Source organism: Cavia porcellus, unplaced genomic scaffold (genome assembly GCF_034190915.1).
Source record: "Cavia porcellus strain 051 isolate PalLab524CR breed Dunkin Hartley unplaced genomic scaffold, mCavPor4.1 scaffold_5, whole genome shotgun sequence".
In the NCBI taxonomy this organism is placed as follows: domain Eukaryota; kingdom Metazoa; phylum Chordata; class Mammalia; order Rodentia; family Caviidae; genus Cavia; species Cavia porcellus.
Window position 1 is genome coordinate 19,222,942 of NW_026947488.1, and position 22,987 is coordinate 19,245,928.

Below are 22,987 nucleotides of genomic sequence, written 5' to 3' on the forward strand. Positions count from 1 at the left end.
ATTAAAAAATACAACACTCTTTAACAGGAAATGTTGACTCCTATCAGAATAAAGTTTGGTAGAGCTTCTAAGTAAGCCCCTTGGCTTTCTCCTGCTGAGCCTCCGGGGACCTGGGAGAAGACTTTGGTGACAAAATTTTTGTTTTCTTTTTCTTAACAAAAACATCATAATTACTATTTCATAAATAAAAGGAGGAAGAACCATTCCCACAGATTCAAATAAATCTGTTTGAAGTCCTTGCTAACACTGAGCATTTTTTTTATACTGAGAGTAGTTGTTATGTTGTAGATACAATCTGATAATATATACTCCCTCATGCTATGTCAAAATTCCTTTATTTTTTTCATGGTGCTAGTCTTTTTTACTATCTTACTCAGTGACTATGTAATATTCCATCAAGTTGATGGAGCCTAGTTTACTTCCCCATTTCCATATTATTGGACACTTACTCTAAACACAGCTACTACTATTATCTCTATAACCAGGGGATCAAAAGCTGACAAAACAGACCCAACCAGAGTCAGACATGATTATGCATAGGTGCATGTTCAAAGCACTTGCTTCTCTTTAACTTAGGGGCAGCAAACAGAAGGCTGATGGATCTTGGACGATGGGAAGGAACTCTTACAAGTAGTGAAAGGAGATTTTCAAGGTAAACACTGGGATTTAGTAAGGATGGTAGTATGTTCATTTCTTACGGTTGCTATAACAAATTGCCACACAATTGGTGGCTTCCATCAAGAATTTATCCTCTTACAGTTCTGGAGGCCAGAAGCCTCAAATCAAGATTTTGGCAGGGGTGCTTTCTTAAAGAGCCTCTAAGGGGAACTTGTGCCATGTTTTTCTTTAGCTCCTCGGTATCTTTGGCTTACAGATGAATCGCTCCAATTTCTGCTTCTGTCTTCGTGTTGTTCTGTGTATCTTGTTCTGTGTATCTTCTCTCTTCCTTTATAAGGACATTTATTATTGGATTTAGTGCTTGCCCTGCTTCAAAATGTTCTCATCTTGAAATTCTTAATTATATTTGCCAAGACCCACTTTCCAAATAAAATCACAACTACAGGTTCCAGGTAGGCAAATGTTTTAAAAGCCATCATGCAATCCATAGTAAGAAAAGACAGTATTTATATTCAGAAAGCCAGCTTATATTATGGGCTCATTTTATGCCTTACAATCTAGTTATATTTGCTTAACAGTGTGTTAGTAATACTTTTCTGTAAGGATGTGTAGATATCTCTAATGTTTATTTTTCTTCACCATGTGGTTTCCCAGGATAAATAATGGTAGAGATGAACATCCTCATAAATGACTCAATCTCATTTTCATACTTCCTTAAGATAGTTAACTTATTGTCCTAACACATTTGATAAATAACTTTTTTCTCCATAAATTCAAACTAAGAATTGTATATACTGTTTAAGTTTCATGTTTTTAAGGAGAATGGCTACATTTGTGTTTGTCACTGGTGGTAGAGTTTGTGAACAGAAGCAAATTTTTATTTAATGTTTTTGTTTGAGAACCTAGTTGTTTATGAACAGAAGCATTCACGAACACAGTTATTGTATGTGTGTGTGTGTATCTGCATACAGCTGTATGTACGTATATCTGTACATATGTACTGATATATGCATGCTATATATATATATTTATGCTTTTAATGAACATTTATTAAGTGACGGTTCTGTGCTATATTATATTTAATTGTACCAAAAAACTGAAGTTATCATCATTAAATTTTTGTACCCTCTACATAAGTAAAAAATGCTTTCCAGAAAGAATAAGCAACTTGTGTATGGTCTCATAGGTAAAAACAGCAGAGGAGGAATTTAAATTCATTGCCCAACCATTTATCCACTAGATTCTGGAGTTGGTCTGAATTTATATTTATTTTTGGCTCCATTTCTGGACTCTCTTTTGTTGTATTGTCTGATAACCTGTTCTGCACTATTACTGTACAGTGTTAACTTTCATAGTGTTACTACCAGTGATGCATAGCCCTTGACCCTTGCATTTGTTGCAGAAATTTCCCAAATATTTCCATATATTTATTTTTCCTGATAAGTGATAGAGAATTTTGTGAAGTTACAATAGAAATTCTGTTGGATTTATTTTGTACCAACATTGAACTTGTAAATTAATTTTCGGAGAATTTGTATCTTTAAAATATTGAATTTCTTAAGACACCATAAAATCTTTTACATTTCTGAAAAGTATTTCATAGTTTTATTCACACAGGTACTTCATGTTTCTTGTTAAGTTTGCTCCTATGTTTTTTCAGATGACTTTTATATACACAGAATTTTTCTTGTATTACATTTTGAAACTGATCATTCCCTCCATTATATTTTCCTTTCTGATACACTGTGAAAGTATAGGCTTTTTCTATTAATTTTGTAACCTACCAGCTTAGTAATTCTTCTCTTTCTTATGTTTTTCAGGTGATTCATGAAGGCTGACTTGCAAACAATAACCATTTTCACTTTCTCTATAACAATAGACATGCTTTGTTATTTCAATCGCTGGTTTAATTGCTTTGCCAATTACACTGGGAATACAGGACATCTTTCTCTTGATCTGACGCTAACGGAAATGCTTGAATTATGTTAACGTGGTATGAAGCAAGATTGGGTATGGGCTATTTCTTTCTTTTATAATATTAAAAACTAGTCATTTATTTCTATTTTATGCAGCTTTTTATTAGGGATAGATGTTGGATTTCTTTGCTATCTAATGCTATTCATCCAACAGATATTTGTTGAAAAGTGCAGGCAGTAAACAAAGTCTCTGCTGTCATGGAAAGTGATGGCACTGGCTAGAGGGAGATGAAATTTCGAATGTTCAATGTGAGAAACTATTTCTCAGAATAGATGCCATACGGTGAAGCTTTATATGCAGTGTGCGTGAGCTCTGGGGAAACAAGTACAGCAGAGAGGTCAGAAATTATTAGATGATCTTCTCTTGAGCCTTCTAATGTGATAAAGAAAATGCACACTCACTGATATTCAATCATCGTGCACAGCCAAAATAAATCTCATCTCATCTACATGTAGGGTCATTCTACTGGTCTGATCATATAAACAGTATTTAATTTAGGGTGTTGTTTTTATTAGTGTAGGTATACAACATGGAATAGTGATGTTAATTATGGAAAATTGTCTTGCTTATTTTCAACCCCTTAAGTTTTCACCCTCTCATATTCCTCTAGCCCTTCCCCATCTCTGAAAGTCTGACTTCTTGTTCCTTAATCTTTATTTATTTATTTATGTGTATTTTAGATTTCTCATATAAAAGAAACCATGTATTGTTTAACTTCCTATGTCTGAATTATTTGGTTTAACAATATGGTCTTGAGTTCCATGTTCTTTCTCAAATGACATGAGTTCATCCTTTTAATGGCTAAATAGTATTCCACTGTGCATACATATCTCATTTTCTTTTTTTAAAATTCTATTTAAAGAGAAAAAACCAAAACATAAAGAGAGTACAAATAATACATAATTTAAAAAATATACAGTAAGAAATCACTAGTTGATAAATTACATATTATCCCCTTAGAAATAGTTGTCCAAATACAAAAGTAAAGTGTATAAAATGGACATTCAAACCGAGACTGTAAACACTTCTGCTCAATGATCCAACAAAAACTTTGTAGTATGGTTATCAATCCTACACACTTAAACAAACATGCAGTTATATCCTTTAGAGAACTTTCTTTTCCTCTCTTTTTACATAGCAATTACAGATTTTGGGTTTTATTACTCCTACAATTCTTATTTATTTTTACACTAGAGACACAATGTGATATTTATAAATATGATTCTTATTTATTTCATTAATGAGGATAGACTCAAATTGTCTCCACTTATCTATTAAAGGCCTCAAGATCATTCTTTTTATAGCCTATGAAGGCTTCAAGATCATCCTTTTTTATAGCTGAGTAATATTCCATTGTATAATACCACATCTTTTTTTTTTTTTTTTTTTGGGTCTTTTTTGAGACAGGGTCTCGTGCCATGCAGTTTGGGCTGGCCTTAAGCTCACTTTGTAGCCCAGGCTGGTCTCAAACTTGCAATGATCCTCCTGCCTCAGCCTCCCAAGTGCTGGGATTACAGACATGAGCCACCCGGCTAATACCACATCTTTTTTGTCCACTCTGTGGTTGATGGGCATCTTGGTTGTTTCCAAGATTTAGCTATTACAAATTGTGCTGCTATGAACATGGGTGCACATATATCACTGTGATATGACCTTTTCAGTTTTTCTGGGAAAATACCCAGGAGGGGAATAGCTGGATTGAATGGAACTTCCAATCCTAGTCTTCTGAGAATTCTCCATACTGATTTCAATAGTGGTTGCACCGGTCTACTCCCACCAACAGCGTAACAGTGTTCCTTTTTCCCGTGGCAGCCTTGCCAACATTTGTTGCATTGATTTCTTGATGGCAGCTGGAATGAGATGAAATCTCACGGCTGTTTTAATTTGCATTTCCTGAATGACCAGTGATGGTAACATTTCTCCATGTATTTATTTGCCCTTGTATATCTTCATCTGAGAAGTGTGTGTTCATCTCAGATGCCCATTTTTGGATTTGGTCATTGAATTTGGGAGGCTTGATGTTTTTCAATTCTTTATATGTTCTGAATATAAGTCCTTTGCCTGAGAAGTTGCTGGCTAAAATTCTTTCCCATTCTGTGGGCTTTCTTTTCTCTCTGTTGGTGATTTCTTTTGAAGTGCAGAAACTTTTCAATAATATGATATCCCAGTTGTTGATTCTTTGAAATGTTTCCATGCGTTTGCGTTTTGTTCGTGAATTCTCTGCCTATCCCTATGTCTCCAAGACTTCTACCTACCATGTCTTCCAGTAGATTTAGTGTTTCTGTTTTAATATTTAAGTCTTTGATCCATTTAGACTTTAGTTTTCTGCATGGTGATAGGCATGGATCTAGTTTTAGTCTTCAGCATGTGGAAAGCCAATTTTTCCAACACCATTTATTAAAGAGTCTATCCTTCTACCAGCAAACATGTTTAGCACCTTTGTCAAATATCAGGTGGCTGAGTGTCCTTGTAGTTGTGCTTGCATCTTCTAATCTGTTCCATTGATCCTCAGGTCTATGTCTTTGCCGGTACCATGCTGATTTTTATCACTGTGGCTTTGTAGTATAGTTTCAAGTCAAGAAATGAGATGTCTCCTGCCTTGCCTTTGTTGCCCAGAAATGCCTTTGCTATTCTAGGTTTCTTCTGTTTCCAAATGAATTTTAGGAGTGTTTTCTCCAGATCTATGAGGTATGTTAATGATATTTTGATGGAGATTGCATTAAATCTGTATAACAGTTTTGGGAGTATGGTCATTTTCACAATGTTGGTTCTTTCTAGCCAAGAGAAGGAATATCCTTCCATTTAATAATACCCTCTTCAATCTCTTTATTTTAGCATAGCATAATTTTCAGCATATAGGTCTTTTACATTCTTAGGTTGATTCCTAAGTATTTCATTTTTTAAGATACTATTGTGAAGGGCAATATTTCCATAATTTCTCTCTTAGTGTGTTTTTTGTTTGTGTACAGGAATGCTATTGATTTTTGAGCGTGACTTTGTATCCAGCTATGTTGCTGAATTTGTTTGTTACTTCTAGTAGTCTTTTAATGAAGTTTTTTTGGTCTTTTATATAGAGTATCATGTCATCTGCAAATAGTGACAATTTAACTTTTTCCTTTCCTATCTTTTCCTTTTATTTCTCTCTCTTGTCTGATTGCCCTGGCTAGTGTTGCCAGAACTACATTGAATAGGAGAGGTGATAGTGGACATCCTTGTCTTGTTCTTGATTTTAAAGTGAAAGCTTTCAGTTTTTGTCCATTTAGTATAATGTTGGCTGTTGGTTTGTCATAGATGGCCTTTATAAGATTGAGGTAGACACCGTGTATTCTGAGTTTCTAAAGAGTTTTATCATGAACATGTGTTGGACTTTATCAAAAGCTTTTTCTGTATCTTTTGAGATGACCATGTGGTGTTTTGGGCTCTGTTGATGTGGTATATTACATTTATTGATTTGTATATGTTAAACCATCCCTGCATTCCTGGAATGAATCTCACTTGGTCATGATATACAATCTTCTTGATGATGTGCTGCATTCTGTTTGCCAGTATTTTATTGAGAACCTTTGCATCAGTGTTCATTAGTGAGATTGGCCTTTAGTTCTCTTTTCTGGTTGGGTCTTTCTCTGATTTTGGTATATCAGAGTTATACTTGCTTCCAGGAATGATTTAGGAAGGATTGCTTCCCTTTTAATTTCATTGAAGAGTTTAAGGAGTATTCGCATCAAATTTTCTCTGTTTTTTGTAGAATTCAGCTGTGCATCCATCAGGACCTGGACTTTTCTTTTTGGTAATTTTTTTATTACCTTTTCAATTTCAATAGCTGATACTGGGTTATTCAAAATTGCTATGGCTTCTTGGTTGAGCTTTGGTAGTTTATATGTCTCTAGAAATCTGTCCATTTCCTCTGTGTTTTCCACCATATGTTAGTAGAGGTTTTCAAAGTAGGTATTCATGATCTTTTGAATTTCTATGGGATCTGTAGTAATTTCCCACTCTTTAGTCCTTATTGTGTGAATTTGGGTTTTTTTCTTTATGAGGTTAGCTAGAGGTTTGTCAATTTTATTTTCTCAAAAAATGAGCTTTTTGATTCATTATTTCTCTGTATTGTTTTTTAAGTTTCAATTGCATTGATTTCTGCTCTAATCTTTATAATTTCCTCTCTTTTATGAGTTTTGGGTTCAACTTGCTCTTCTTTTTCTAAAAGCTTGAGATGAAGCATTAGGTTGTTTGTGCTCATTCTGCTTTCTTCATATGACAATTTATTGCGATGTATTTCCCTCTTAAGACTGCTTTCATTGCATCCCACAGATTACAGTATGTTGTTTCTGCATTTTCATTGAATTGTAGATATTGCTTTATTTCTTCTTTAATTCCTTCTGTAGCCCACTGGTTGTTCAGAAGGTTGTTGTTTAATTTCCGTGTATCAATGCAGGTTTTGCAATTTCTTTTGCCATTAATTTCCAATTTCAGTGTGCTATGGTCAGATATTACACATGGGATAATTTCATCAGTTACTTAAGAATGTTTTATGGGATAATATATGGTCTATTTTGGAAAACATCCCATGCACAGCTGAGAAGAATGTGTATTCTGATGTGGTTGGGTGGAACACTGTAAACACCTATTCAGTCCAGTTGTTCACAGGTTTGATTCAGTTCTATAATTTCTTTGCTGACTTTGTGTCTAGTTTATCTATCTCTTTGTGACAGTAGGCTGTTAAGATTCCCTGTTATAATTGTGTTCTTGTGTATTGGGTTTTTCATGTCCATTAGTATCTGCCCTATATAGTTGGGTGTTCCTGTATTTGGTACATATATATTTATAATTGTTAGTTCTTCCTCTTGAATTTTTCCACTAATGAGTATGTAGTGACCATCTTTATCTCTTTTAATCATTTTATGTTTAAAGTTCACATTGTCTGCAAACAGAATAGTTACTCCTGCTTTTTTCTGGGTTCCTGTTAAATAGAATACTGTTTTCCATTATTTGATTTGTAATCTATGATTTTCCTTTTTGGTCAGATGTGTTTTTTGTATACAGCATATTGTGGGATCATGTTTCTTGATCCTTACTGTCAACCTATTTCTTTTGATAGGTGAAATGAGGCCATTTACATTTATGGATATCACTGATATGTACTGGCTCGACTTTGCCATGTTATGTTCCAGTTGTTTGCTTTCTGCTTTTCCCCCTTGTTTAATTGCTTGTCCTGCCTGGTACCTTTATTCTGTTGTTGTTCTGGGGATTGTGGTCATTTTTATCTCTAACTAGTATGTCTTTCAATACCCTTTCTAGGGTTGGTTTTGTGGACATGAATTTCTTCAGTTGTTCTTTGTCATGGAAGTATCTTGTTTCTCCATTAAATTTGAATGAAAGTTTTTCTGGGTACATCAGTCTGGGTTGAAAGCTGTTTTCTTGTTTTCTTTCAGGGCTTGAAATACTTCACTCCAAGCTAGTCTTGACTTGAGGGTTTGTGCTGAAAAGATGGCTGTGATTCTAATGGGCTTTCCTTGATAAATGAGTTGTGTCTTTTTCTCTAACAGCTTTTAGTATTCTGTTTTTATGCTGTATGCCTGAGATCTTAATTATTGTATGTCTGAGTGTAGATTTGTGTTGCTTGTGACTGTATGGCATTCTATATGCCTCACTTATCTGCATATTAAATTTTTCCCCATGCCTGGGAAATTTTCTTCAATTACTTCTGTGAATATTTTAGTTATGTCATGTGCATTGACTCTTGCATCTTCAATGATGCCTATTAATCTTATATTATTACTCTTGGCATCTTGAAGCTGCTGGATTGTCATTTCATGTTGCTTTGTTAGTTTTAAAAGTTCTATCCTTTCATGATCACTAATTGCAATCCTGTCCTCAAGATCCGAAATCCTATCCTCAGCTTCATTTAAATGGTTTTGCCAGCTTTGAATAGAATTTTTTGTTTCTTAGATGTCTCTTTGAGTTTGTTTCATGAATTCTGCTTGTTTTCTGAATTGTTCATTCAAGGTTTCAATCAGTTTCCCATGCTCCTGTACTTTTTTCTCTATTTCTTCTTTAGTTGTGCTCAGCAACTCCTTTACTAAGGTTGTTATTTCTATCTTTACATGGGAGAGTACTTCTAATTTGATTTCCTCTAGCCTCATGGAGCTGTTTTTTTTTTTTTTTTTTTTTTTTTTTTTTTTTTTTTTTTTCCCACTAGCTACCTTTTCAGAGATTTCTGGTGTGTTACTTTTGAAGTCCTCTATTTCAGTGTCTCCTATACTTGCTTGGTGGACTAGATGTTTGAGATTGCATTTTGCTTTTTCATTTTGCCATTTTCCCCTTTTGAGTTAATATTTGGTCCTTCAACCCCACTAGTGTCAACTGTTGGTAGTGTGTATCTTGGGGTCCTAATATAAAATTGATGTTTGTCCAATTGTGGGGTCCCACAATGAATAGGTAAGCCAGTCACCTGATTTCCTATTGCAGGGCCTGTTGGGTGAGTCCTATATTCTTCCTGGGCTGACAAGCCTAGTACTATTGATGTAGGTCAACTTTTAATTCCTGCTATTACTTTATCTTCAGATTATTTCAGGTCACCAAATCTCCCTGTCTATAGTGTTTGTGTCAGCTGAGGCCCTACTGTGTACCTATTGTGTGCCTGTGTATCTCATTTTCTCCAAGTGGCAGAGTCCTTATTGGCACACTTCTCACCCTGCCTGATGTTTTCTGTGTGCAGGAAGGGGTCACCCACACTCTTGCCAGACTCATCAAGGTCTCACAGTTAGTTGGAGGGAGCTTTACTACTGGCCTATTTACCACTGGACACCTCTGTTTTAGTGGCATACTCACCACACTGATTGGAGCCTGCTGAGATCTTCTGTTTGGGTGAGGCAGTTACTGAATCTCCCTTTAAAGTAGCACATTTAATCTTCTATAGTCCAAGATTCTGGGAATAAGGGTGGGAGCTAAAGGTCAACAGCAGTATTGGGTCCAGGCGTCCGCTGGGCATGGGCCAAGGTCCCAGGACTGCATGGAGTTTCTCAGTGCTGGCTGGAGTCCAGCAAGAAGCACGAGGCTGTGCGGACCAAGGTCAGAGGGCAGCACATGGTGCCAGTCATACCCTCATTTTCTTTAAACCTTTGTCTGTTGACAGATATCTAAACTTTTCCCTGTGTTTTGGTATTGTGAATTGCACTATTATAAACCTACCTACGTATATATCACTATATTGTATCTTTAGTACAAATAAGTAAGTTAAGCCTGGGAAATTCTGAGTCTTTGTAAAGTGTTAAGTGTTAGACAGGTTTAAATAAGGTATTCCTAGATTGTCTTTCCTGTCTGTATCTTAGTACTATTTTATTGAAGGTGGAATTATTCATTTCTTAAGGGGCTGGAAATACTCTCTCATAAAATCAGATGTCCTTCCAGAGGCAAGTCTTCTTGCCTTCAAGTCTTTTGAACATTCTTATAAATATTTAGTTAATTAATTATGGTGATTCATTTTTTAGGTTTTTTTTCACTTTTTTTTTTTTTTTTTTTTTTTTTGTCTTTTTCCTTTTTATCGGTACCAGGGATCGAACTCACGACCGCCTGCTTGCAAGGCATGCACTTATGCCGCTGAGCTAAATCCCCAGCCCTTCAAAATTCTTTTTTATATTAGTACATGTTTCCAAGTCACAAAATGCTTCTCCTGTATTTTGTTTTGAATTGATTACCGTACATGGTGTGAGTTATGAGTCAAGATTCACCTTTCTAATACCATTTATTAAAAATAATATGTATTTTTTTCTATCCTCTTTTTCTTTTCTATAAGTGTTCTGTAGAATTTCCCAGCAAAGTCATCTAATATTGGTTTTTTTTTTCTTTTGTTGGAATAGGTCATCTTGAATGAGCTGTGGTAGTTAAACTTTCAAAAAAATTTGTTTACTTCATCTATGCTATCACATTTATTAATGTGAAGCACTCATAATCTATTTTTCCTTTCAATATTTCAAAGACTTGTAGTCTAGATGAGAGTAATTTGTATCCTCTCTTGGCTTTCTTGGTCAGCCTGACTAGAGGTTTGCCAATTATATTCTTTTCAGCATCAGCATTTAATTTCATTGTTTTCCTCATTGGATTTTTTAACGTGGCACTGGTTTCTGCTCTTTACATTTCTTTCTTTCTTCTTCCTTTATACTAATTTCTCTTTCTTTTATTGAGTTTCTTCATGTGGAAAATTTAACTTATAGGCATGAGAATTATCTTGTCTCCTAATTTTGCTACACATTTCCCCTTATGCACCACATCAGCTGAATCTCACTACCCCACACAGTTTAACAGGCTGCTTTTGCTTTCACTCAGTTTAATATGTTTTATCTTCCTGGTGATTTATTCTTTCATCCATGAATTATTAAGTAGTGTTTTATGAAGTTTACAGGTTTTGAGGAGATTTTCCAAATGTCTTTTTGTTACTGTTTTTCTGTTTAAAACCATTGAGGCCAGAGAATATTTTCTGAGACTGCATCTCTTTTAAATTTGTTGAGATTTGCTTTATAGTATAATATGTGATCTTCATGAATTTGCAGGTACAATTTAAAAGAATATGGATTTTGCTCTTGTTGAGCAAACATTAAATGATATAACATTAAATGAAGTTAGCATACAATATGCCAGTAATTTTGCTCTGGTTTTCTACTGTTGTAATGTTTTCCTCCCCACTTGTTCTATCCTTTATTGAGAGAAAGAAATTTTTGATTGTATTTGTGGATTTGTGTATTTCTGTTCACTGTATTATTGAGTTGTGATGTATTCTTATAGTTGAGTGTATTTTGTTTTATGTAACTTTTATTAGACTTTTATATTTCTATTGATTTTATTAGTTGTTGGCTTTTCTATGCTATTGTCTAGATGGAGACAGATTTGAATATTTTCACGTCATATGGGCAATGCGCCCATGATGGAACAAGGTTTGAAGGAGGCATCTCGTACACACAGCATGAACACGCTGTCATCATGTCAGCTCATGAACCTAAGGATCAGACATTTGATTTTTAATGTGATGCTATCTCTTTTAATCTGCTTGGTTATTACTTTTCTTTTATTAATTCCTGAATCTGTTTCACTCAGAATTGTGTTGTGTTTTTTATCAATATTTTAATTCAATGATTTCAGTAATTTATTTTCACTTTTACTGTGTATTATAAATAATAAAATACAGTTTGGCACTATTTCTTAGGCTTTTATATGAATCATGGTAGTTATTCTTCTTTTCTAAAATTCCTGGAGCAAACTACAGTTTTAAATTCTGTGAATCAAATTTTGATTATGTTTTTTAAGTGTAAAGGATTTTTGATTTCTGTTTGTTCCTACTTACATAATTTTTTCTGCTTTTATTTAATTGTAGTCAGTGAAGGTTCCATTACTAAATTTAAAAACTTTTCTTTTAACCCATGCAAGTGGTATGATAGCAACTACAGAGAACAGATAACAAACATGTAGCCAGGTTCTAATAAAACTTTACTTACAAAAATACACAGAGAGTGAATTTTACCATGAACCAAGCCAAACCCTATCCAAAAGGAATCAATACCCTTGTAATAATTTGCATTGTCTTGATTCATTATATTTCCTTTAACATTACCCCCTAAAACTAAGTCAGAATATAAAATAAAATGCAACCACAATTTATCTGAGATTGTTTCATCTTTCAAATATCTTGCCTTTCAACAATCTATTGGCAATTTTATAATGAGATTGTACTGCAGTGTTTTGAAAAAACAATATTTTGAAATTGATATTCTGGCTTTTGTTCCAATTCCTTTATTATAATGTTATAATGCAATAAACTGAGCTCTAGTGGATCCATCCAAGGTATGGTCTGAATGTGTATCCCCAAAATTTATATGTTGAAATTTAATGATCAGTATCAGAGCTAAAGATGGGGCCTTTGGAAGATAATTAAGTTATGAAGGGAGAGGCCTCGTGATTGGGATGAACACTCTAATAAAAGAGGTGTGAGTAAGCTCTTTGTTCCTTCCTCCATGGGAGAACACAGTAAAAAGGAAGAGAGCAGATCTCATCAGAATCTAAAACTGTCTTCATCTTGGACTTACCAGTCTCCAATACTGTGATGAAATTACATTTCAATTGTTTGTAAGTCACTCAGACTCAGGTCTTTTATTACAGTCTCAAAATAGATTGAGACAATCACATGGGTCATCTGTTTCCTTATAATTTTAGCACTGAGTACAAGATGGATTGGTCTGTTACCAGGTTTAGTTCTCTGGTCATCCATGTATGAACAGTAAATAATTTTGTCTTAAGAAAAAAAATCAGGTTAACAGAAAATTTCCAGTTTTTTATCGGAGGGAGTGGTTATTTTGGAGAGATCATTCCTATGCCTCATACATTCCTTCAATGCATTTCCTAATTTTGTAGCCAGCAAAATAGTTTTGTTTCCTTAAGTTTATCAAGGAAATATCACTCTTGGGAACCAGCACCATGCATGGGGCACCACTGGACCAGGAACAGACAGAACCTAGCCTCTTCCTGTGAATCAATGTCATTTGTGGACCGGGGAAGAAAGACCAAAGCCACATCAGCAAGAAAGCCCCATGTGGGAACCAGGAACATGCATGGGATACTGCCAGATTGGAACAGACAGACCCCAGCCCCTTCAGGCATGCAGGCTGGCAAACAAGTACCAATGTCCCCTCCTCTCCCCCCTCCAACCCCTGAAAGTGACTGGCTTATCCAGAGAAACACAGGCTGTGATGAGAGCTACGCAGGTGAAATGTAATTGGATGCCTGTGGTGCTTTGGTGTTTCACTAACATTGTAGGTCTATGGCCAGTAGTCTGTTCATAGGTTCAGGGGACAATGGTACAAATTGTGACATCTAGGGGGGAATCTTCTGAGGGTTGCAGCCACTGTTGATTTCCGATGGTCTTGTTGTGAAGTCCAATATCATTTCCATCGTTTTGTTGGGCTGGGTTTTATTCTCTTTTGTTTTATTTCATTATATTAAATCCAGTGACAGGAGCAGCTATTTTAAAGATAGCAAGATAAATTATGGTAGCAATTTTGGATTCACTATTGGCTTGTTTTGAAGACCTTTATTGCATTCATTGTTTTGTTTTTATTGTTTATATTCTATTCTATTCTGTTTGATTTTCACTGTATCTGAAGTTATCTGAAGCTATTTTGAAGACATCAAAAGGCATGATTGTAACTATTGCTGATTTTGTAATGTTTTGAAGTCATGTGTCTCTCACACTGGTTTGTTTTGATTGGTTTTATCTTCTTTAAAATAAAAAAATTAAAATTAAATTTCCATGAAAAAAGTCACCTTTTAATCAAACTTCTTCAAATAAATATATAATGAGTTGTACTGAATTAAAATTCTACTTGTTATGTTAACAAGTAAAAATACTTACTTGTTATGTATTCCTGTATATTTTGTTTGTTCTGGAATTTTTATTGTGATACACTGAGTTATTAACTGATTCTTGCCAAGAATGTGCTACTTTATTTATAGGGATAGTATGGTAAGAGCACAAAGGGAAATTATGATTTCTTGGTTCCTCATTTTTCTTTCACAATTCTCTTAGACGTATAGTGTTCCACATATACTTTGAAATAAGTCGATACTTAATTCTATGAATTAAAAGATTCTAAATGAAACTGTTTCATTAATGCATTGGCTATGGATTTATTGACAGGTTTACAATATTGAGTTTTCTCAGTCTTATATATGATTGTTTTAATTTGTTCAATACATGGCTTTATATTTTTCAGCAAAATTTGTTTTAGATATCTTGTAAATCTGTTTCCCACAAATGTATTATTTTTAGTGTCACACTATGTTGGTATCTACTATAAATAGAATTTTAATTTCTGACTATTACTACTATTTTTACATATTTAGTTTGAATATATGCAAATTAGCAACTCCTTTATAAATTCCACAGTTTTAAGTAGTTTTCTCAAATCTTCTAAGTTTACAGTTATATCATTTGCAAAAAACCTTCATTTCTGTGTTTTCTGTTTCAGTTTTTGCCCTGAATATTTTATTTCTTGACTAAATGCATTGGTTTAAACCATCAAAACAGCGTGAAGCAGAAGTGGAGATGGTTGGCATGCCTGTTTTATTCATAATTTTAAAGAAAATATTTCAGTATTTTTCCCCTTAACATGAAATTTGAGAAGCATTTTTAAAAATCCTCCATTATGTTTAATTAGTGCCCATCTTTATTTTAGTTAAATTTTTCACTAGGAATATTTATTGGATTTTATTAAATGTATCTTGGCATACACATCAATGAAGACTTCCATGGTGACAAATACCAGGAAAACTTAAGTCAAATTAGCTTAAAGCAAAAAAATGAATGCATTGGCTTTATAACTGAAAATGCTAGCATGAAGCCAACTTGATGTCAGGGTTCAAACTGTGTCTTCAGGATCTGCTAACTCGTACAGCATCTTCTTGCTGTGAATGTTCAATGGGCTATGGCAACTCTATGACATACACATTTAGCTTCAAATTCAGTGGTTGGAGAATTTCAGGTATTCCTAAGATTCCCAAAAAATATCTTATCATATTTCCCAGGATTAAAAGGGCCTTAGGCTCACCTCGGAAGCACAGAATCACTATGAGCAGGGGAATGTGATATGCCAGTTTGCTTTGATGCAGATAACAGGCTCTACCCATAAGCTGGGTAGAGTCCCAGCCAATCTACATCTGCTAAAAGAAGAAGAGCAGGTGCATCCCAAGAGGAAAGCTTTGGCATTTGTTACCAAAATAAGAGAAAAGAGCTACTCAGTGGCAAATTCACAGATGTCACTTTGGCATCATTTGATTCAACCATATGGCTTCTTCCATTAATTTCTAGTTTTAATTCATTGTCTCAATATATTTACTGATGATGAGCCATCTTTGGAATAATCCTTGCTTAGTTGTGGTTTATCCTTTTGATGCACTGATTAATTCTATTTGTTTCAAATTTTCCATCTGTATTCACAAACAAAATTGATCTCTGGGTTTGCGTTTGTTATGTCATGTTTTAGCATTGAAATCATTCGATACATAAAATGAATGGGAAAGGTTTATTTTTAAGTATAGCAAAATAAGTATTTCTTTAAAAGGTATTTTTAAAACTAGGAGCAAGACCTGATTGAGACTTTAATGAAAGATAGTAAAATAACTTTCCTAAGCCATCTTACGGTTTTCTTTTCCTTTGTTGAATTTCATTTTTTATGCTGGAAAACTCACCGCCCTATGTTTTCAAATGTGTTGTTATGGAGTCATATATAGTAATCTCGTTTAAATTATAAATATACGTAATCTCTTTCCTATTTGTGTTTGCCTTATTTCCTCCTTTCCAACATTTTATATTATACTCTATCTTTATTTGCTTCATCAAAAGAACATCTTTTTTTCCAAAGGACAGCTTTGAGTTTTATTTATGTCTATATTTTTCTTCTCTATGTCATTGTTTTTAGTTTTTGTATTCTACTAATATAATTTAGTAACTGTTTTCTTATTTGAAAAATTGAAATACTTGACCTTACTCTGGGAATAGCATTAGATGTCTCTAGATGTTTTGGCTTGAAATACTCTCATATTTTTTTCTTAACTGTTTTTTAAAAGCTAGAATCCATTTGGATCTCCTATTCAGTCTAACCTTGTTTATTTAAGATAGAGTTTCATGACTTCCAAAAACGTAAGGTTTGCTTTTAATTATGTTGTGATATAATGATTAGAAGTGCTGTAAAATCATCCCTGTAACCAAATGTATTATGATTTTTAGATAATGGTCAGTTTTATAGCTCTCTCAAGGACATAAGAAGTGTGCTATAGCATGATGCCTTATACCTTTGCCCACTAATATGATGCTATTAGTTGGTCTCTTTCCATGCTTATTTTTATCTCATCTCTTGAATGACCAAAAAATTAGTGTCTTTAAGTATTGAAAAACTTAAAACCTGGTATTTCTGGTTCTGCTTGCCTAATTCTTCTTACAATTTTGGTAGGTTTTAGCTTCTGTACTGTTGTTTATGATTATACTTTATATTTTTCAAAATTTCAAGTTCAAAGTTTTTCTCAATTCCTTGTTTTAAATTTTATTATTGCTTATAATCTTTCAAATCAATGAAATTTTAGAAGTAGAAGAACTCTGAAGTGTGGTATAGAAGAGCCTCCTGGTTTTATTTATTTTTTTTTTAATTTTTATTCTTTTTATCGGTACCAGGGATCAAACTCATGACCACAAGCTTGCAAGGCAGGCACTTATGCCACTGAGCTAAATCCCCAGCCCAGCCTCTTGATTTTATAAGCAGGGAAACTGATACCAAGGGACAAAAAGGTCTATTCAAACTCATACATCTTAAGTGGATTGAATCAGCCAATCTGTCACACCATATCTTTGAAGCGCCTATGATCACATATTTTTATATGAAACTCCAAGAACAGATGGTTTGATATAGGCAAAATGAAAATGGCAAGAATGATAATTGCTGTTTGATAATGATGTTCAAAGAAATGTGGAAAGAGTGCATGAAAGATGTATGCAGGTGAAACTTTGACTCAGTCATTCAGGACCCAGGTTCTTTGTACTGATGTCTTTATATGAGCCAGAGTAGACATGATATAATCATTTTCACCTGTGTTCCATGGACCAGACCTCTGAAACATGGCCATGGCCAAGTGCAGAATTTTGTCTAGTGATGTGCCATGAGAAGAATAATGTTTGATGAACATCCAGACAGCCTCTATCATCCCAGCCTTAGGTGGGAAATGGCACCGAATTTCCATGTAGAGAAAGAAACTTAGATGATCCGAAGGATCCCATTAATCTGGGTATCAGAATGACTTTCCAAAGTAAGTTTGGAGAATTGGAACTTTCTTTGAAAATGAGTAAAAGTATAGAGAGTCTAGAAAGCTGACGAGGTAAACTCCCATACAGTGAACCCAGAAGAGCCAAGTATTGCTCTAGGTATTAGGCAGCAGGGTAATTCTCTGCCCCATCAAGTGGTGATGCCAGGCTGGTTGAGATGGAACTGGACCAGAAGATTGGATGCTCCACTGTTATAAAATTCAGGCCAGTGTGAAGAGGAAAGTAGAGGCAAGAGAGCTGAAACTGACTGGTTCTCAGCCACAGACACTTTCTGTAAAGCTTTTCTGTAGATCGGTCACCAAATAGGATATCATCCCTGTTTCATCAACATATCACTTAAGATATTTGCATGTCAGAAGGATAAAGTGATTGGATCTGCCAGGTAGAAAAGAACTAACTTCTCTAATACTAAAATATAATCCTGAGGTCAGATATCCTACAAAGCTCACCTACAGACTGTGTCACCTAGAACTGGTACGTTGTAACTATCTGTAACTACCTATGGAACACTTGAGAAAAGCCTGTGTATCCATGCGACTGTTACCAGTGCCAGTCCATCATAGGTGTGAGCCTGCACTTGTGCTCACAAAGTGTACCATTATGAAAGCACTTATAATTGTGTGTGGAGGGCGGATTACTGAAATTCTGAAAAATGGAAAAATAGGTAAATGATGTTATTGGACACGATGGAATATTATTTTAGAGTCATTAAAGTCCTTTACAAGGAAGTTTAATGATCAAGAATACAAGTTGTATAATGAAATATGTGATAAAAATACAAAGCATTATATTCAGAATTATTGAAATTATATAAAAATGAAAAACGGGAGATGGTGAGCATGTGAAAATCTTTAGGGTGGTTTGCTGAGTAGTCAAATTAAGAGTTTCTTTTTTCTATTTTGTATTTTCTGGATTCTGTCCTACAACTACAAGTTGACTAATGAAATAGACATGTTAAATTTTTATTGTTGAAGCTGCATATTTTAACTATTCATGGAGTTGAATGTTATAGCTGTTCTTGGGATTCCCATGTAGTCATGCATGAACACGTAGAAACACATGCCCACATGAACACACACACATACAGCACGATTGTCTCCAGAGCCAAGATACAGGCAGCATGAATAGCAGTAGATGTGCTGCAAATTTTTTAAATTCCTAGGATTAAATGCTTTATCCATTCTGTGCTGTATTATCCCTCTTGCTTGTTGGAGACCAGATCTTGAGTCTCTGTCCCTCTTGTGGACTCAAACCTCCCACCTCTTCTAAATGCTGCCTTTCATTTGAATATAGATTTTATTGGGTGAGAATTAGTCCTGTTCAGAAATGGCCCAATACTGGTCTTTTTGCAGTTGCAGACTTTTCCCTTCTTGTTGCTTTTCTTTTCTTTCTTGTAAAATGATTTATTTTTCAGAAGCAAATGGAGCATCTTTCTGAGAATGAACACATAAATTTCTTTGCATGTTTACATATTTGTTGGTTGTATTGTTCCCTGCTGCTTCTTGGGCCCAATTGTCTGAAAATACACCTTTATCTGTTTTTGCTCAGGAATGGTTGTTTGCAAATAACAGAAATTCACTCTACCTTGCTTAATCAAGATAGGAAGACTTATCAGGAAAGGTATAAAGATGATTCACCAATCTGAAGTCGGGGAGACTTTGGGGAACCAAAGTCATCTTCAGAAAGTGAGGCAGTGGTTAGATCTGTGTCTCTTCTTTCTGTCCCTCTCCTCTCAAAATCTCTCTGTCTTGCCTGCCAGTTGGTCACCCTTTTCTGTTTCCACCCTTTCTTTACATGGAAGGATGTGTCATTCTGAATTCCAACCTCTTGCCCTGTTAAGAATCAAAGGAGCTCAATTTCAATTGTGTTCTAATGTCTTGAGGCTTATTACAGTTATCTGCCTCCACTATCTGTTGAAAGAGGCACCATAATACCTGGAAATTACATTTACTCTTTAAGTTCATGTTAGGCATATCTATTATAGCATGTAATCCTCATAATAGCACCAGTACTGTATTTCCTCAGGAGAGGTTTCGGACTTGGAGAGAACGGCTTTTCTAAGTTCATGTATGATGCAATTTCTTTAGAGATGGTGTTTGAACCTACCTTTACCTCTCAGTCCAATTCTTCATCCAGTGTTCCACTGGTCCCCCTTTGTATTATTTCTTGTATGTATGTTTCCTTGTCTGCAAAATGACAGTTAACAGAATAATACTTGCATTTTTCTTGCAGGTTTATTTTATGAGGATGAGACGGATTTGCTAGAAACATTTAGAAAATTACAGAATAGTACATAAACATTATTATCATTATTATAACTTTCTCTGCTTACCCTGCTCCCTATCAGTCTGCCAAGGTATACATTAAGTGTTGGCTTGATTTGGTAGAACTTTCTTGCATATTATTTCATCAGGGAATATTTAAAAAGGATGGTGATCAGTGTGAGGGGAAAGAGGAATAAATCAGTAAGTCCTGAGACATTAAGCCTGCAATGCATTAAGATGTCAACCCTGATAGAAATTTTTAAAAATAAAGCTTGATTTTTAAAAATCGTTTTGACATTTATATTTTAGATATTCCAAGTTGAAGTCTGAGTCAACCCCTCTCTTTATCAAAAAGTCTGCTCCTGTATTCCGAAAACTTGGAGCATCCTGGGCTCCCACTCTTCCAAGCACCCCATATCCAGCTGACTATAGAATACCTACTCTCTTCCTGCCCAGAAAGCTTCATCTGTTGAATACCCAACCATACTGTATCCCACCTACAGAAATCTCCCCACACTGTTTTCTTGTTACTTTAATTTGTCTTCAAGGTTATTATCAACTTTCTAAGATGTGTATTCAACACAACTCTACTTTTTCAAAAATTTCTTATAATTCCATTCTTTAAATCCAGCACACCTGGTATGACTTACAAGGTCCTTTCTTTCTCTTCTCATGTCTGAACACTTCAGCATGTTCAACGTGCCCTCAATACAGCATGACCTTCCAGGTGTGGCCTTTTAAAAGCCAATTGGTTGGGGCTAGGGATTTTAGCTCAGCAGCATAAGCACCTGCCTTGCAAGCAGGCGGTCGTGAGTTCAAACCCTGGTATGGATAAAAATGAAAAAGACAAAAAAAAAAAAAAAAAAAAAAGACAATTGCTTTCCAAGACGCCCCTTCACATCATCTCTTCCCTGCCTAGTCGCTCTTGTCCAGTCCCATGTAGGACTATACTGGTGTCCTTTCTAACTACTGAAAGAATAGTAAGTCTAACTTTATCTGGGTTTCCCATTTTGCAAGTATCTTTCTGTTACTCTTCTAACAGACACCACAGTGATTTAAGTATCATCTCTCTCAAGGCTTGAGCACTTTGAGGACAGAAATTCCACAGTCATAATTGTGTCCTTAAGACTGTGCACAGGGCCTGACAAAAGATGAATCCTCAGTGAAAAAATCTGAATAAATGAGTCAATAAATTGATTATGCTTATCTAAATTCATGTTTACTTAGAGGAAAAGAAGTTATATTGAGGTTCTATCTGATGCTAAAAATGACAAACCTAAATCAGATTCTAGAATTCTGTCCTAAAAGTCAATGATCAGCTTTATTCCACACTGCTGACTTTTTAACAAACAGGAAACAATAGTCTAGCCCTGCTGAATGTTGAATGGGCAGTACAGATGGGCATATTCCAAAGTGGACTGAGCCGGTTTTTTCTCGTCTGCTTATAATGACCATCTGGATTCAATTGTTAATGCTCAATCTTATTTGTTGCTATGGCAACCAAGTTATAGGCCATCTTCAATTTACAGAAGGTGGTATTGCAAGAGTCATCTTATAAGTCAGATTTTGAAAGACACAATAGGTTTTTCAGGGTGAAAAGTGATGTTAATGGCAACTAGAACCTGGAGAATTGTATTTAACCCGTATTGTTGGAGGCTTGTGCAAGATGAGCCAGTAAATACATCTCCTATCTCTTAGTTCACAGGACTTTTTGAAACAATTTGATTCTGAGCAAAAAATCAGCCTCTCTCCAATATTTTCCATAACTAATCTAAACCTTTGCAATAGCCTGTTTTTAGTCCAGAGATTTAAAAACCTGATTGAGCATCTGTATTACCTAGGAAAGACTCATTTAAAGTTCATGGTCCAACCCAATACCTGTTCCACCAAAGTCAGAATCCTCTGTGGCCTCTATCAATATGTGTATTTTTAAACTGCCCCCTCCAGGTCTTCTTATTGTTGTTTGTGAACCGTTACCTAGATTTCTTTGAGAGCACTGCCATTATTTCATCTGCTTTGACACTGGGGTGGCTTCTCAGACTACAGCCCAAGCTCTAAACTATAGGTATGCGGGCTGATGCTCTCTCAGACTCTTATTCTTCCCATGATCTTGTTTACTTTGGAAGACACTGACCATCAAGGCAGGCTCATCCATCTCCACCAAGCAAATAAATGACTGATCACTTGAACATGAAGACTAATGCTACTATCACCACTGGTTCCAATATCAATATCATGGGAATCCATTTAAAAATAATAAACATTTCTCTACTTTGTTTCCTTGTATTTCTTATATTAGGACTTAGGCATGAATCACTAGGGCGATTTAAATATAAGACACTGCATCATATTCAAGGTAGCTCCTCCCTAAACACTAATCTATGATCATTGGCTCTTACATTATTGAAGTGAGTAGTTTTGTTCTTAAAAGAAACTACAATGACCCAATACTAAGCCACTATGCCTTTTGTGTATAACAATACTTGGTGCCTCCACATCAACAGTCTTTAGAAAACCCCAGACAACAAGGTTTCACTGAAGAAATGATCCTGAGAAGGCTTAATGATGTTAGGGGAAAATTTGTTATAAATAAATTAGTATCCATTATATTGCCTAAGAGTATTTTAACAAAGGCTGCACATGTATTAGCCCAGTCATAGAATACTTTCCTAGTATACTAGAAAAGAATATTCTGATAATGGTTCTCAACAAATCACACCTCCTCTGTCTGGCCCATTATCATGTTTCATTCCCTTTCTCCAACTAAAATCGGAGTTTTGTTCTTTATCCTCTTAAATTTGTGAGTTGTTTTGATCAACACAATATGAAAGAAGTGATGATGTCTAAATCTGTAAACCAGTTATTAAAAGGCCTTGACTTTTAGTGGTGAGGCCACCACTCTGGGAAGAAACCTAGTCTGGTCTTCCAGAAAATAAGAAATTCAAGGAGAATCAAAATGTGCTAACAAATACTCAGTGCTAGACTGGTGAGTGAGTCTGTTCTGGAAACTCCAGGTTAAGAGGCAGGGTGCCTACATCAATAGATGTAATGCAAGTGATTCCAGCAGAAGAAAATCCTGCATTGCTAACCCACAGAATGAAGAGAAATGTTCAGTTACTAGTGTAAGCTATTAAACACTCGAACACCAATAGATGTCTGATTTGGTCCTATGTTTTTTATATTAAAATATGTCAATTGAAAGTGGAATATATTCACACATAATCTCTCAGTGCAGAGATAATTATTATTATTAAAGCTGACTTTCTTCCAGAAT

General features: G+C 35.0%; 1 protein-coding gene and 1 non-coding gene across 15 annotated transcripts in view; one reads left to right on the forward strand and one right to left on the reverse strand.

Moving 5' to 3' along the window:
* Positions 1–22,987, forward strand: part of Ptprt (protein tyrosine phosphatase receptor type T) — a 1,059,888-nt gene that overhangs the window by 704,246 nt on the left and 332,655 nt on the right. The window lies entirely within an intron of this gene.
* On the reverse strand, positions 11,489–11,592 carry LOC134476193 (small nucleolar RNA U13). Its single transcript, XR_010047752.1, has one exon. It is a non-coding gene; the product is annotated as a small nucleolar RNA U13 (small nucleolar RNA).